Raw genomic sequence first — 15,956 nt, 5'->3', positions numbered from 1 at the left:
CGCCTCCCGGGTTCATGCCATTCTCCTGCCTCAGTCTCCCGGGTAGCTGGGACTACAGGCGCCGCCACCTCGCCTGGCTAGTTTTTTGTAGTTTTTAGTAGAGACGGGGTTTCACCGTGTTAGCCAGGATGGTCTCGATCTCCTGTCCTCGTGATCCGCCCGTCTCGGCCTCCCAAAGTGCTGGGATTACAGGCTTGAGCCACCGCGCCCGGCCATGCCCACTTCTTAAAGAGGAGGAGAACAAAGAATTGGTGGGAAAATGTATGTCTGTAAAAGAATTAATGTAGGCTGGGCACATTGGCTAATGCCTGTAATCTCAGCACTTCAGGAAACTGAGGCAGTCATCAGGAGTTCAAAACCAGCCTGGGCAACACGACTAAACCCTGTCTCTACTTAAAAAGGGCCAGATGTGGTGGCTCACGCCTGTAATCCCAGCACTTTGGGAGGCCAAGGTAGGTGGATCATGAGGTCAGGAGTTCAAGACCAGCCTGACCAACATAGTAAAACCCTGTCTCTACTAAAGATACAAAAATTAGCGGGGCACAGTGGCATGTGCCTGTAGTCCCAGCTACTCGGGAGGCTGAGGCAGGAGAATTACTTGAACCCAGGAGGCAGAGGTTGCAGTGAGCCGAGATCATGCCACTGCACTCCAGCCTGGGCGACACAGCGAGACTCCATCTCAAAAAAATCAATAGGCCAGGTGCAGTGGCTCATGCCTGTAATCCCAGCCCTTTGGGAGGCCACAGTGGGCAGATCACCTGGGTCAGGAGTTCGACAACCGGCCTGGCCAACATGGTGAAACCCCATCTCTACTAAGAGTACACAAATTAGCCAGGCATGGTAGCGGGCACCTGTAATCCCAGTTACTCAGGAGGCTGAGGCAGGAGAATAGCTTGAACCCAGGAAGTGGAGGTTGCAGTGAGCCAAGATTGTGCCATTGCACTCCAGCCTGGCGACAAGAGCAAGACTCCGCCTCAAAAAATAAATAGTTTTTTAGGCCGGGCGCGGTGGCTCACGCCTGTAATCCCAGCACTTTGGGAGGCCGAGGCGGGCGGATCAAGAGGTCAGGAGATCGAGACCATCCTGGCTAACACGGTGAAACCCCGTCTCTACTAAAAAATACAAAAAACTAGCCGGGCGAGGTGGCGGGCGCCTGTAGTCCCAGCTACTCCGGAGGCTGAGGCAGGAGAATGGCGTAAACCCGGAGGCGGAGCTTGCAGTGAGCTGAGATCTGGCCACTGCACTCCAGCCGGGCGACAGAGCCAGACTCCGCTCAAAAAAAAAAAAAATAAAAAAAATAATAGTTTTTTATTAGATGATTACTTCTGTGTCCTGTCTAAGAAACTTTTGCCCACCTGCAGGTCATAGAGATATGCTCCTGTGTTTTTCTAAAATTTGTATGGCTTAAGTTTTTTTTTTTTTTTTTTTTTTTTTTTTTGAGACAGATTAGTCTGTTGCCAGGCTGGAGTGCAGTGCACGATTTTGGCTCACTACAACCTCCACCTTCCGAGTTCAAGCAGTTCTCCTGCCTCAGCTTCCCGAGTAGCTGGGACTACAGGCACATGCCACCACGCCCAGCTAATTTTTGTATTTTTAGTAGAGATGGGGTTTCACCATGTTGGCCAGGATGGTCTTGATCTCTTGACCTCGTGATCCACCTACCTTGACCTCCCAAAGTGCTGGGATTACAGGCGCGAGCCACTGCGCTGGACCATATGGCTTAAGTTTTATCATTAGGTAGGTAATCCCATACAAAAAAAAATTTTTTTTTGAGATGGAGTTTCATTCTTGTTGCCCAGGCTGGAGTGTGGTAGTGCAATCTCAGCTCCCTGCAACCTCCACCTCCTGGGTTCAAGTGATTCTCCTGCCTCAGCCTGCTGAGTAGCTGGGATTACAGGCATGTGCCACCACCCCCGGCTATTTTTTTTTTTTTTTTTTTTTTTGAGAAGGAGTCTTTCTCTGTCACCCAGGCTGGAGTGCAATGGCGTGATCTCGGCTCACTGCAACCTCTGCCTCCTAGGTTCAAGTGATTTTCCTGCCTCAGCCTCCCAAGTAGCTGGGATTACAGGCCCCCGCCACCATGCACAGCTAATTTTTGTATTTTTAGTAGAGATGGGGTTTCACCGTGTTGGCCAGGCTGGTCTCGAACTCCTGACCCTAGGTGATCCACCTGCCTCGGCCTCCCAAAGTGCTAGGATTACAGGCGTGAGCCACCACACCCGGCCTAATTTTGTATTTTTAATAGAGGTGGGGTTTCACCATGTTGGTCAGGCTAGTCTCAAACTCTTGAACTCAGGTGATCCACCTGCCTCAGTCTCCCAAAGTGCTGGGATTACAGTCATGAGCCACCGCACCTGGCCAAATTATTTTTTGTGTATGGTGTTATGATCTGAATATTTGTGTCCTCTCAAAACTCATATGTTGAAATTCAAATCCCCAAGTTAATGGTATTAGCTAGAGGGGCCTTTGGAAAGGGATAAGGTCATGAGTGTGGAACCCTCATGAATGGGATTAGTACCTTTATAAAAGACGCCCAAGGAGCTTGTTCACTTCTTCCACCATATGAAGACACAGCGAAAAGACAGCCACCTGTGAACCAGAGAGTGGACCCCCACCAGACACCAAGTTTGCCAGTGCCTTGATCGTGGACTTCCCAGCCTCCGGACCTGTAAGAAATACATTTATGTTGTTCATAAGCCAATAAATAAATAGATTATTAAAAAATTTAAAAATTAGCCAGGCATGGTGGTGCATGCTTGTAGCCCTGACTACTCTGGAAGCTGAATCAGGAGGCTCACTTGAGCCCACGAGTTCAAGGCTTCAGTGAGCCATGATCATATTACCACACTCCAGCCTAGGCAATAGAGTGAGACTCTGTCTCAAAAGACAAAAAACAGTAAGTGAAGCAAACAAACAAACAAAAAAATCCAAGCAATTTATAGTGAAATTCTCCTTGAAAGAAAGGCTTTTGGCTGGGTACAGTGGCTCATACCTGTAATCCCAGCACTTTGGGAGACCAAGGCGGCAGGATCACCTGAGGTACAGGAGTTTGAAACCAGCCTGGCCAACATGGTGAATGCTGTCTCTACTAAAAATACAAAAAAATTAGCTGGGCGTGGTGGCGGGTGCCTGTAATCCCAGCTACTCGGGAGGGTGAGGCAGGAGAATCACTTGAACCTGAGAGGCGGAGGTTGCAGTGAGCCAAGAATGTGCCATTGCACTCCAGCCTGGGTGACAAGAGTGAAACTCTGTCTCAAAAAGAAAAAGAAAAAGAAAAAAAAAAAAAGAGAAAGAAACCCTTTTGCCCACCCCAGACCCCTAGTCTTCTTCCCCAGGGACGAGCTGTCTCACCAACTTCTGTAGACTACAGTCTTTACTGGTTACCTAATATGCCCCCGTCAGAATATTATACAGCCATTAACACTTGGGTTTTCCCTTTTTTTTTTTTTTTTTTTAGAGAGATGGGGTCTCACTCTGTTGCCTAGGCTGGAGTGCCATGGCACACTTATCAAACTTCTGGGCTCAAATGATCTTCCCATCAGCCTCCTGAGTAGCTGAGACTATAGACCGTCATCACAATGCCTGGCCAATTTTTTAAATTTGTAGAGATGGAGTCTCAGTATGTTGCCCAGGCTGCTCTCAAACTCCTAGGTCAAGCAATAATCCTACCTCAGCCTCCCAAACTGTTGGGATTACAGGGATGAGACACTGCGCCTGGCAACTTGTATTTTTAAAGTTTATATAAGAATAAAGATCCCTCTATTGTGATTATTCAGATCTGGAACATTCAGTAAGTTTTTTTGATAGCAGCTTTATTTTTATTTTGAGACAGAGTCTTGCTTCGTAGCCCAGGCTGGAGTGCAGTGGCTCTATCTTGGCTTACTGCAACCTCCGCTTCCCAGGTTCAAGTGATTCTCCTGCCTCAGCCTCTCGAGTAGCGGGGATTACAGGTGCCCAACACCATACCTGGCTAATTTTTGTATTTTTTTAATTAGAGACAGGGTTTCACCATATAGGCCAGGCTGGTCTTGAACTCTTGACCTCAGGTGATCAACCCGCCCTGGCCTCCCAAAGTGCTGGGATTACAGGCATGAGCCATCACCCCCCGCTGATAACAGCTTTATTGAGATATAATTCATACCACAGAATTATCTCAAAGTATACAATTCAATGGCTTTTAGTATAGTCACAAGGTTGTACAACCATTACTACCATCAATTTTAGATTTTCATCACTCCAAAAAGACACCCCACACCCTTTAGCTATCACCTTGCTATGGTTTGAATGTGTCCTCCAAAATTCATGTGTTGGAAACTCAGTCCCTCTACCCTCAAGAATGGATTAATGTTGCCATTGTGGGAGTGGTTTTGTCATAAAAGCAAGCAGCCTCTGGCTCTCTTGCTTTTGTCCTCTTGCCATGTGATGTCCTCTGCGATGTTATGATACGTCAAGAAGATCCTCACCAGATACTTGTTCCATGCTCTTAGACTTCTCCATCTCCAGAACCATGAGCTAAATATACTTTTTTTCTTTATAAATTACCCTACCCAGTCTGTGGTATATATGCAACAGAAAACGGACTAAGACACATTCCCAATTTCCTTACCCCCTCCATCCCCCAGCAATCATCAATCTACTTTCTGTCTCTATGGTTTTGCCTATTCCAGACATTTCATATTAACAGAAGCAAGCAATATATGTTGTGACTGGCTTCTTTCACTTAGCACAATGTTCTCAAGGTTCATCTACATTGTAGCTTGTATCAGTACTTCATTTCATTTTACGGCCAAATTAGATTCCATTGTATGGAGATGTTGGTAGCAGTGAATCCATATGGGTCTGCGCAACCTGAATCCTCGCCTCCTCAGAAGAGAGAATTCAACCAAGGGGCATAAGGCAGAGTGAGAAACTAAGGCAAGTTTCACAGCAGGAGTGAAAGTTTATTAAAAAGTTTTAGAGCAGGAATGCAAGGAAATAAAGTACACTTGGAAGAGGGCCAGTAGGGAACTTGAGAGATTCAAGTGCGTGGTTTGACCTTTGACTTGGGGTTTTATATGTTGGCCGTCTGCATGTACAATGGCCTGCCAGCGCTTGGGAGGGGCTGCCTTTGAATGTTTACTGAAGCGATATGCATGCTCCCTTGAGGCGTTCTTCCCTTATCAGTTGAGTGTTCCTAGAGGAAGGTCATGTACCAGTTAAACTCCACCATTTTCCCTTTTCATGCACATGCTTAAGCCCACTCACCCAGCTCCTGAGATCTTACTGGGAAGCTGCTGACCACCAGTTTCTGGCGTTTCTAACTATTGGGAGACTGTTTTTCCCTGGTATCGGCTGCAACCAATGATTATTTTAGAGAGACAGTTTAACAACTGCCTGACCATCTCCTGATGGGGCGGAGGCGCCTCTCCTTCCCTGCTTAGGTCTCACTAACTACCTACTACAACAGAGATGCTACCTTTTTTTAGATCCATTCATCTGTTGATTGATATTCAATTAATATTTAAGCCATGAAGTGACTCAGAACCTGGGGCACCTCTTTCCTAAAGTCCTCCCTTCCCTACCCATCATTCCACCTCTAGAAAGACATTGATTTTGCTTCCCTTGCTTGCCTTACTTTACTGTGAACAGATTGACACTTTAAAAAGCCTACCTCTCTTTATTTACAGTGGGTTTTCTGGCCGGACGCGGCGGCTCAGGCCTGTAATCCCAGCACTTTGGGAGGCTGAGGCAGGCAGATCACTTGAGCTCAGGAGTTCGATAGCAGCCTGGGCAACATGGTGAATCTCCATATCTACCAAAAATACAAAAAAACTAGCCGGGCATGGTGGTGTGCGCCTGTGGTCCCAGCTACTCAGGAGGCTGAGGTGGGAGGACTGTTTGAGCCTGGGGGATGAAGGTCGTAGTGAGCAGAGATGGCGTGATGGCACTCCAGCCTGAGTGACAGAGCGAGACCCTGTCTCAAAAAAATAAAAAATAAAAAAGATAGAATGGGCTTTGTTTTTGTTTGTTTTGTTTTCGTTTTTGTTTTTTTGAGGCGGAGTCTTGCTCTGTCACCCAGGTTAGACTGCAGTGTCATGATCTTGGCTAAGTACAACCTCCACCTCCTGGTTCAAGCAATTTTTGTGCTTCAGCTTCCAGAGTAGCTGGGATTACAGGCTTCCATCCCCAGGTCCAGCTAATTTTTGTATCTTTTAGTAGAGACAGAGTTTCACCATGTTGGCCAGGCTGGTCTTGAACTCCTGACCTCAAGTGATCTTCCCACTTCAACCTCCCAAAATGCTGGGATTATAGGCATGAGCCACCAAACCCGACCTAGAGTGGCCTTTCTTTATGCCAGTGCACCTGGCTGAAATTTAGTCAAGCAATACTTTATGCCATTTTTTTTTTAAATTTTTTCAACAGTTTTAGTCAAACTGTTTTGGATGTATAGTTGGAATTCCCAATTTCTTAGGGTCTCAGTGAGACAGGAATAATACAGTTTGGTCACAAGAGAATAGAAAATTCCAGGTAGCAGTTTCACATGACTTGCAAAAGGAAACTTCTGCTGCAGAAGTAAGGGACCGATAAGACCCTGAAAAACCAGGGTGTGGACCAAGCTGGCTAAGACCAACTGGACCCAACATGGTGCTGGATTTGATGTAGGTTTCACCAAGGACCTCATTATACGCTCATTAACGTACTAAATCCTACACCCACTGGGCGTGGTGGCTCATGCCTGTAATCCCAGCACTTTGGGAGGCTGAGGCAGGCAGATGACCTGAGGTCAGGAGTTCGAGAAGAGCCTGGCCAACATGGTGAAACCTCGTCTCTACTAAAAATACAAAAATTAGCCGGGCATGGTGGTGGGAGCCTGTAATCCCAGCTACTTGTGAGGCCGAGGCAGGAGAATCCCCTGCACCTGGGAGGTAGAGGTTGAAATGAGTCAAGATTGTGCCACTGCACTCCAGGCTGGGTGATAGAATGAGACTCTGTCTCAAAAATTAATAATAATAGGCCAGGCGTGGTGGCTCAAGCCTGTAATCCCAGCACTTTGGGAGGCTGAGACGGGCGGATCACGAGGTCAGGAGATCGAGACCATCCTGGCTAACACGGTGAAACCCCGTCTCTACTAAAAATACAAAAAAACTAGCCGGGCGAGGTGGCGGGCGCCTGTAGTCCCAGCTACTCAGGAGGCTGAGGCAGGAGAATGGCGTAAACCCAGGAGGCGGAGCTTGCAGTGAGCTGAGATCCCGCCACTGCACTCCAGCCTGGGCAACAGAGCGAGACTCCGTCTCAAAAAAACAAACAAACAAACAAACAACATGGTTAGACCCATCTTTACAACGAATAAAAAAATTAGCTGGGTGTGGTGATGCTTTCCTGTGGTCCCAGCCGTTCAGGAGGCTGAGATGGGAGGATCACTTGAGCCCAGGAATTCGAGGCTGCAGTGAGCTATAATTGCACCACTGCCCTCTAGCTGGGCAACAGAGCGAGACCATCTCTGCTGGACAAGATGTCAGAGCCCGGCATTGGCAAGTGGTGGGCTCGCAGGTCGTAGGTTAGTAAAAAGAATTTACTGATGTCAGTATAGGTTTGAAAAAGAAAAAAATGTATTCGAAAGAACACTGCATAAAAGTGCAGTGGGGCTCCTCAGCACGAGAGGACTGAGTGCCCTGCCGTGAATTTTCCTTCCAGGTATTTATGGACCTAAAAGCGGGAGCTTAAGGATAATTTGGACCACATTAGCTGTGCAGGTCACGATACATGATTACATTTGTAGACATTTTGATCCCTTAATGTCAGCCAGGGTTTGCACAATGAGTTTTGATATGCATGCATTTCAGAGATGTATAGGAATTCTAGTTACAGGCCAGGCACGGTAGCTCATGCCTGTAATCACAGCACTTTGGGAGGCCGAGGTGGGCAGATCACTTGAGGTCAGCAGACCAGCCTGGCCAACATGGTGAAACACCGTCTCTACTAAGAATATAAAAATTAGCTGGGCATGTGGTGCACGCCTGTATTCCCAGCTACCTGGGAGGCTGAGGCAGGAGAATTGCTTGAACCCAGGAGATGGAGGTTGCAGTGAGCCAAGATCGTGACCTGAGATCAGGTCCTGAACTGAGGTCAGGAGTTCACTGGATTGTCACTCTAGCCTAGGTGACAGAGAGAGAGGCTCTCACTCAGAAAAAAAAAAAGAAAGAAAGAAAAGAAATGAAATGAAATTCTGGTTACAAATTTTTTGAGGAAAGAAGCCTGGAACCAGATGCCAGCTTTAGATTAAAAAATAAATAAAAAGAAAATAAATAGGAAGAAAGAAAGAACGGAAGAATGATCAACAAAAGGCAGATTAATTGGAGAAAAGGCATACAGATTTATTAACGTGAACAAGCGGGGAAACTACAGAGGGATTACCCACAACTCAAGGGAATTTGGAACACTAAATATCATTTTGAGATTACAGAAAGACAGGGGTTTCCATCCTGGCAAAATGGGTTATTGGAGGGAAAAACAAAATTTAGGGGGAAATAAAGGATTACTAGGGAAATGAATGGGTCAGGAACTAGAAGAGAAATTAACTTGTAAATAGATGTCTTTGAAATGTGAATGAGCCTGACATTATCTTGTGAAAGGATCTATTCAGGTGTGGTTACCTTCTGGGTCTTCCTTTCTGCAACAGATAAAGAGATAACAGGGAGGGAAAGAAAGGACAATTGTTTCTAATTGGGGGTGTCTGGATTTTAGGTAGATAAAGGAACTCCCTGTGCTTTTGGAGGGGAGGGAATATCAGAGAGATCCTTCTTCAGTTCAGTGTATCAAAGCCTCCGTTTCTGAGCCCCAACAAAACAAAAAAGCCAATCCTGCTGGTCTAAACTGGAATTCTAAACTGGGTCGGTCTGGCCCAGGAAGTGGGAAAAAAAATAGTAATAATAACTCACTTACAAACTGGAATCACCAGGTGGCGCTCTCGGCCCTCAACAGAACCTGGGTTCCACAGCCAAGGTCATCTCAAAGATAATAGTTGGCTCAAGCTTCATGGAACTCCAAAAATTTCAGAGATTATTGGTTCAACCAATAGCCTTCACCTTCCAAGGGAGGAAAAGTGTCCCAGAGTTGTCAAACAGATTGCTTAAGGTCACAGCTCATGGACAAAGGCAGGGCTCTCCTGCTTGTCTAATCCCGATATTTCTAAAATGTATCACATATAGCTCCCTGACCCTTTCAACAGAGCACAGTATGCACAATGCAATATTTTCTTGTGATAATTCAAAGAATGGACTTTTGTGTATGAACACCGGTGTCTGTGCTGTGCTATCTGTGGGAACCAGATAGATTAGAGGACCTTTATCCCACACACAAAATGACCCTGGACTGTTTCTTTGTTCCAACAGCTACCTACATTTTTGTTAATTCCTCCGAGGGGTGAGGCACTGTGCATAGGTTTTGGTCCTCCTATTTGTCAGGTTTGTTTATGTATCTCTGTGTCTTTAGGAAGAGATATTTTTCCCTTCTCTGAACTTTAGTTTATGGCAGTCAATAAAAGTTGCCAGCAGGAAGGAGATAATCAATAATTGGTAATTATTAATATAAATACACTTCTTGACATGTTAGCAGCCAACAAACATGAAAAAATGCTCAACATCATTAATCATCAGAGAAATGTAAATCAAAACTGCAATAAGGCTGGCTGGCTCACGCCTGTAATCCTGGCACTTTGGGAGGCTGGGGTGGGAGGATGGTTTGAGGCCAGGAATTTGAGAACAGCCTGGGCAACATAGTGAGACCCCCATTTTGACAAAAGCTCTGTCACCAGGCTGGAGTGCAGTGGCGTAATCTCAGCTCACCGCAACCTCTGCCTCCCAGGTTCCAGGGATTCTCCTGCCTCAGCATCCCGAGTAGCTGGGATTACAGGCACCTGCCACCATGCCCGGCTAATTTTTGTATTTTCAGTAGAGATGGGGTTTCTCCATATTGACCAGGCTGGTCTTGAACTCTTGACCTTGTGATCCACCTGCCTCGGCCTTCCAAAGTGTTGGGATTACAGGCATGATTCACTGCTCCCGGCCGCAAATAACTTTTATTGCTGGCCTATTTCTGTTTCAAAATTCTGCAGCTGTAGATTTATTCTTTTGGCTAAACATTGTGCTTCCTGGATTTATTTTTATTTTATTTTATTTTTATTTTTAATTAATTATTTAGTTTTTGGTTTTTTTTTTTGAGACAGGGTCTCGCTCTGTTACCCAGGCTGGAGTCCAGTGGTGTGATTTCAGCTCACTGCAACCTCCGCCTCCCAGTTTCAAGTGATCCTCCTGCCTCAGCCTCCTGAGTAGCTGGGATTACAGGCGCCCTCCATCATGCCCAGCTAATTTTTGTATTTTTGGTAGAGATGGATTTTTGCCATGTTGCTCAGGCTGGTCCCAAACTCCTGACCCCAAGCGGTCCATCTGCGTTGGTCTACCAAAGTGCTGGGATTACAGGCATGAGCCACCATGCCTGGCGTATTTTTATTTTTTTAAAGAGGAAGTCTCTGGAGGAGGCAGCACACTAAATTGCTTCAGGATGAACAGTTGTTAAAGTTTTTTTTTTTTAGATAGAGTTTCACTCTTGTTTGCCCAGGCTGGAGTGCAATGGCACGATCATGGCTCACGGCAACCTCCACCTCCCAGGTTCAAGCGATTCTCCTGCCTCAGCCTCCCTAGTAGCTGGGATTATAGGCATGTGCCACCACGCCCAGCCAATTTTGTATTTTTAGTGGAGACAGGGTTTCTCCATGTTGGTCAGGCTGGTCTCGAACTCCCAACCTCAGGTGATCCGCCCGCCTCCGCCTCCGCCTCCGCCTCCCAAAGTGCTGGGATTACAGGCGTGAGCCACTGAGCCCGGCAGTTGTTAAAGTTTTTGTTTGTTTGAGACTGGGTCTCACTCTGTCACCCAGCTGGAATTCATTGGTGTGATCACTGCTCACTGCAGCCTGGACCTCCCTGGCTCAAGCCACCCTCCTACTTCAGCCTCACGAGTACCTGGGACCACAAGTGAGTGCCCTTATGCCCGGCTAATGTTTTGTATTTTTTGTAGAGATGTGGTCTCACTATGTTGCCCAGGTGGGTCTCGAACTCCTGGGCTCAAGCGATTCACCTGTCTGTGCCTTCCAGGTGTGAGCCCCCGTGCCCAGCCGATTCTTAGTTTCTTGATGGCACCCAGAAGTTTGATCGGCCCAGGAACCCAAGCAGCTTTGATCACCAGGGCTTTCTCTTTCTGCATGCTTTACTCAAAAAAGCTCCCAGCAGGCCAGGAGCTGTGGCTCAGGCCTGTAATCTCTGCACTTTGGGAGGCCGAGGTGGGCGGATCACCTGAGGTTGGGAGTTTGAGACCAGCCTGATCAACATGGAGAAACCCTGTCTCTACTAAAAATACAAAATTAGTCAGGCATGGTGGTGCATGCCTGTAATCCCAGCTACTCGGGAGGCTGAGGCAGAAGAATCCCTTGAACCTGGGAGGTGGCAGTTGCGGTGAGCCGAGATCGCGCCACTGCACTCTAACCTGGGCAACAAGAGCGAAACTCTGTCTCCAAATACAAAAAAAAAATCTTTCTACATTTTTTAATCTCACTCTAAAGAAATATCACAGTTAACTATTTGTTGTTTATTCTTCCAGATATGCATTTATATGCATTATATATGACATATTAACATATATATATATATTTTTTTTTGAGACAGAGTTTCGCTCTTGTTGCCCAGGCTGGAGTGCAATGGCACGATCTTGGCTCACCGCAACCTCCGCCTCCCGGGTTCAAGCAATTCTCCTGCCTCAGCCTCCCGAGTAGCTGGGATTACAGGCATGCACCACTACACCCGGCTAATTTTGTATTTTTAGTAGAGATGGGGTTTCTCCATGTTGAAGCTGGTCTCAAACTCCCAGCCTCAGGTGATCCACCCACCTCAGCCTCTCAAAGTGCTGGGATTACAGGCATGAGCCACTGTGCCCAGCCCATACATATATTTTTAAAGACATAAATAAGGTCACACACTATATGTTATTGTTGTTTTTTGAGCCTCTCTCTCTTGCCCAGGCTGGAGTGCAGTGGCGTGATCTTGGCTTAGTGAAACCTCCACCTCCTAGGCTCAAGTGACCCTCCTACCTCAGCCTGGAGTAGCTGGGACCACAGGTGAGGGCCACCACACCTGGCTAAGTTTTGCATTTTTTGTAGAGATGGGGTTTCGCCATGTTGCTCAGCTGGTCTCAAACTCCTGGGTTCAAGCAATCTGGCCTCCTTGGCCTCCCAAAAGTGCTGGGATTATAGGTGTGAGCCACTGCACCAGGCATGTATGTGTGTGTATGTATGTGTGTGTATATATATATATATATATATTTGTTTGTTTTTGTCTTGTTTGAGATGGCGTTTTGCTCCTGTTGCCCAGGCTGGAGTCCAATGGCACGATCTGGGCTCACCGCAACCTCCACCCCTCCCGGGTTCAAGCGATTCTCCTGCCTCAGCCTCCCGAGTATCTGGGATTACAGGCATGCACCACCACGCCCGGCTAATTTTGTATTATTAGTAGACATGGGGTTTCTCCATGTTGGTCAGGCTGGTCTCGAACTCCCGACCTCAGGTGATCCACCCTCCTGGGCCTCCCAAAGTACTGAGATTACAGGCATGAGCCACCACGACCGGCCCACCTCAGCCTCTTAAGCAGTTGGAACAACAGGCACCCGCCACCCCACCAGCTAATTTTTGAATTTTTTTTTTTTTTTTTTTGTCACGGAGTCTCACTCTGTCACCCAGGCTGGAGTACAGTGGCGCGATCTCCGCTCACTGCAACCTCCGCCTCCCAGGTTCAAGCGATTCTCCTGCCTCAGCCTCCCGAGTAGCTGGGGTTCCAGGTGTGTGTCACCATGCCCGGCTTTTTTGTATTTTTACTAGAGACAGGGTTTCACCATGTTGGCCAGGCTGGTCTCAAACTCCTGACCTCAAATGATCCACCTGCCTCGGCCTCCCAAAGTGCTGGATTACAGGTGTGAGCCATGGTGCCCAGTCACATTTTTGTATATGTGACATTTGCCCTTCTAGAACTTTGATCCAACTCTAGGGAATTGGCTTGGCAACCCTTTTTAATCTAATCTCTTTCTTTACTTACCTTGAAATTTTGGTCAAATGTTCACTACAGATAAACATGACTCTAAGTCAAAACAGTTGGGGAAGTAGAAATAAGTTCCAGGTTGATGTGTTTTAATGAATACAGTTTCTCAATTTCTGGAGCTTGCAGAAACTCATAACATTTTGATAAGTAGAGATGGAATCTGTTTTAATTAAGTGGCCAATATCATACATAATTAATACGAGCTGTGTACACATGCAAGGGGCTTACTCACCTGCTGCTTAGATGGTGCTCTCTCAAGCTGATTAACAAGATCTCTGCATTGGTGTGTGCGTCACTCATTTGCTACTTGCAGAAGACATCTTTTGCTTTTACGGTTCCTACCTGTATTTCTTTTTCTTTTCTTTCTTTCTTTCTTTCTTTTTTTTGAGACAAAATCTCGCTCTGCCGCCCAGGGAGTCTAGCTCTGTCTCCCCGGCTGGAGTACAGAGGCATGATCTCGGCTCACTGCCACCTCTGCCTCCCAGGTTTAAGCAATTCTGCCTCAGCCTCCCGAGTAGTTGGGATTACAGGCACCTGCCTCCATGCCCAGCTAATTGTTTTGTATTTTCAGTAGAGACGGGGTTTCACCCTGTTGGCCAGGATGGTCTTGAGCTCCTGACCTCGTGATCCGCCCGCCTCGGCCTCCCAAAATGCTGGGATTACAGGTGTGAGCCACCATGCCCAGCTGTAATTTTGTATTTTTAGTAGAGATGGGGTTTCTCCATGTTGGTCAGGCTGGTCTGGAACTCCCGACCTCAGGTAATCTGCCTGCCTCTGCCTCTCAAAGTGTTGAGATTACAGGCGTGAGTCACCGCACCTGGACTTTATTATCTTATAATTTCTATAGATCAGGGGTTTGGGGATACCAGAGCTGGGTCTTCTGCTGACCCAGGGTCTCACGAGGCTTCAATAAGTGTCAGCCAGTTCTCGCGTCTCATTGTCAAAACCTTACTCAAGCTGGGAGAGCGAGCTGAGGTGTCAGGTGTCCAAGTAGACAATTAAGCAATAAGCCATTGGCCAGGTGCACTGGACTCACACCTGTAATCCAAGCGCTTTGAGAGGCCAAGGCAGGAGGATCACTTGAGCCCAGGAGTTTGAGACCAGCCTCAACAACATAGTGAGATCCTGTCTCTAAAAAAAAAAAAAAAAAAAAAAAAAAAAAAAAAAATCGAAAAATTAGCACAACATGGTAGTGCATACCTGTAGTCCCAGCTACTCAAGAGGTCAAGGTGGGAGGATCACTTGAGCCCATGTGGCTGAGGCTGCAGTGAGCCATGATTGCACCACTGCATTCCAGCCTGGGTGACAAAGCAAGGCCCTGTCTCAAAGGAAAAAAAAAAAAAAAAGCAATAAGCCAAAAATGAAAGAGGTAAGGCTTTATCACTTGATTGTGATGGTATAAGGGCCAGGAGTGGAAAAGTACTGGATATGAAATCAGAGTGGGAAACAGTGGGTTCAAGGTTTCCCCTCCCATCCCCAGAAGGAGGTCTTGGCAGAAGCCCCATGACCTCTGCCAGAGGCCCCAGATAAAGAGACCTAGGATCAAAGGTGCTGCCTGGTTAGGAATGCATATGTGTTCAAAAGCATGGCCGGCCAGGACCGCTGGAGCTCCTGACTCCAGCTCCCTTCAGACACTGCAGTGCATAGGCTGGGCACCCAATGTGGTGTGGGGAGGGCAGCTTTCCCCAAAGCCGGCCAGGGAAAGCCTTCGTCATTGCCCACAGTCAGGCAGGCCTGAAGAATCTCACTTAGGTTTTCAGCCAGGACCTGTACTCCACACTTACCCGAAAGCTGGGCTTTTGGGGGAAGGATCCGCTTTCAAGGTCACTCAGTGGTTGTTGGCAAAACTCAGTTCCTGGAGGGGTTGTTGGGCTAGGGCCTCAAGTCCTGGCTGGCTCCTGGCCAGAAGCTGCCCTTGGTTCCTTGCCACATGGGCCTGCTGCCACACGATGGCTTGCTTCCCAGAGGCCTGCGAGCTGAGAAAGCAATGGACAGCGCGAGCTAGCAAGATGGAAGCCACAGCCTAATACAACTCAATCGGAAGTGACATCCTGTCTGCACGTCATATGTTGTTTGAGATAGGGTCTTGCTCTGTCACCCAGGCTGGGGTGCAGTGGTATGATGACGGTTTACTGCAGCCCTGAACTCTTAGGCTCAAGCTATCCTCCAGCCTCCTGAGTAGTTGGGACTACAGGTGTGCCACCATACCTGGCTAATTTTTAAATTTTTTGGAGAGATGGGGGTCTTACCATGTTGCCCAGGTTGGTCTTGAGCTACTGGGCTTAAGCAGTCCTCCTGCCTCGGCCTCCCAAAGTGCTAGGATTATAGACGTGAGCCAGTGCACCTGACCCAGCCTTACATAACTTAATGAGAAGGGGCATCCCGTTTACATGTCATGTTATTGATTAGAAGCAAGTTACTCAAGGGGAGGGAAGCATGTGGGGCCATGAATACCAGGATGTGGGGTTCACTGGGTCCATCTTAGAAACTGCCTACCAGAATGGTTATCTGGAAACGTGAAGGGGGAGTCTACTTGAAATTGAAACCACCTCACAGGTGGAAACACAGAAGAGAGATACCTAAGGTATTAGTTAAGTCCCTGGATCCAGACACTCCTGAAGTCAATCACCTACCAGCATCTCAGTACATGAACAAATTAGTTTTCTTCTTTTTTTTTTTTTTTTGAGACTGAGTCTTGCTCTTGTTGCCCAGACTGGAGTGCAGTGGCATGATACCAGCTCACTGCAACCTCCGCCTCCCAGGTTCAAGCAATTCTGACTCAGCCTCCAAAGTAGCTGAGATTACAGGCACCCACCACCACACCCGGCTAATTTTTGT

The sequence above is a fragment of the Trachypithecus francoisi genome, unplaced genomic scaffold (assembly GCF_009764315.1).
Source record: "Trachypithecus francoisi isolate TF-2019V2 unplaced genomic scaffold, Tfra_2.0 Lachesis_group11, whole genome shotgun sequence".
NCBI classification, from domain to species: Eukaryota; Metazoa; Chordata; class Mammalia; order Primates; family Cercopithecidae; genus Trachypithecus; species Trachypithecus francoisi.
This window is presented reverse-complemented; position numbering follows the sequence as displayed.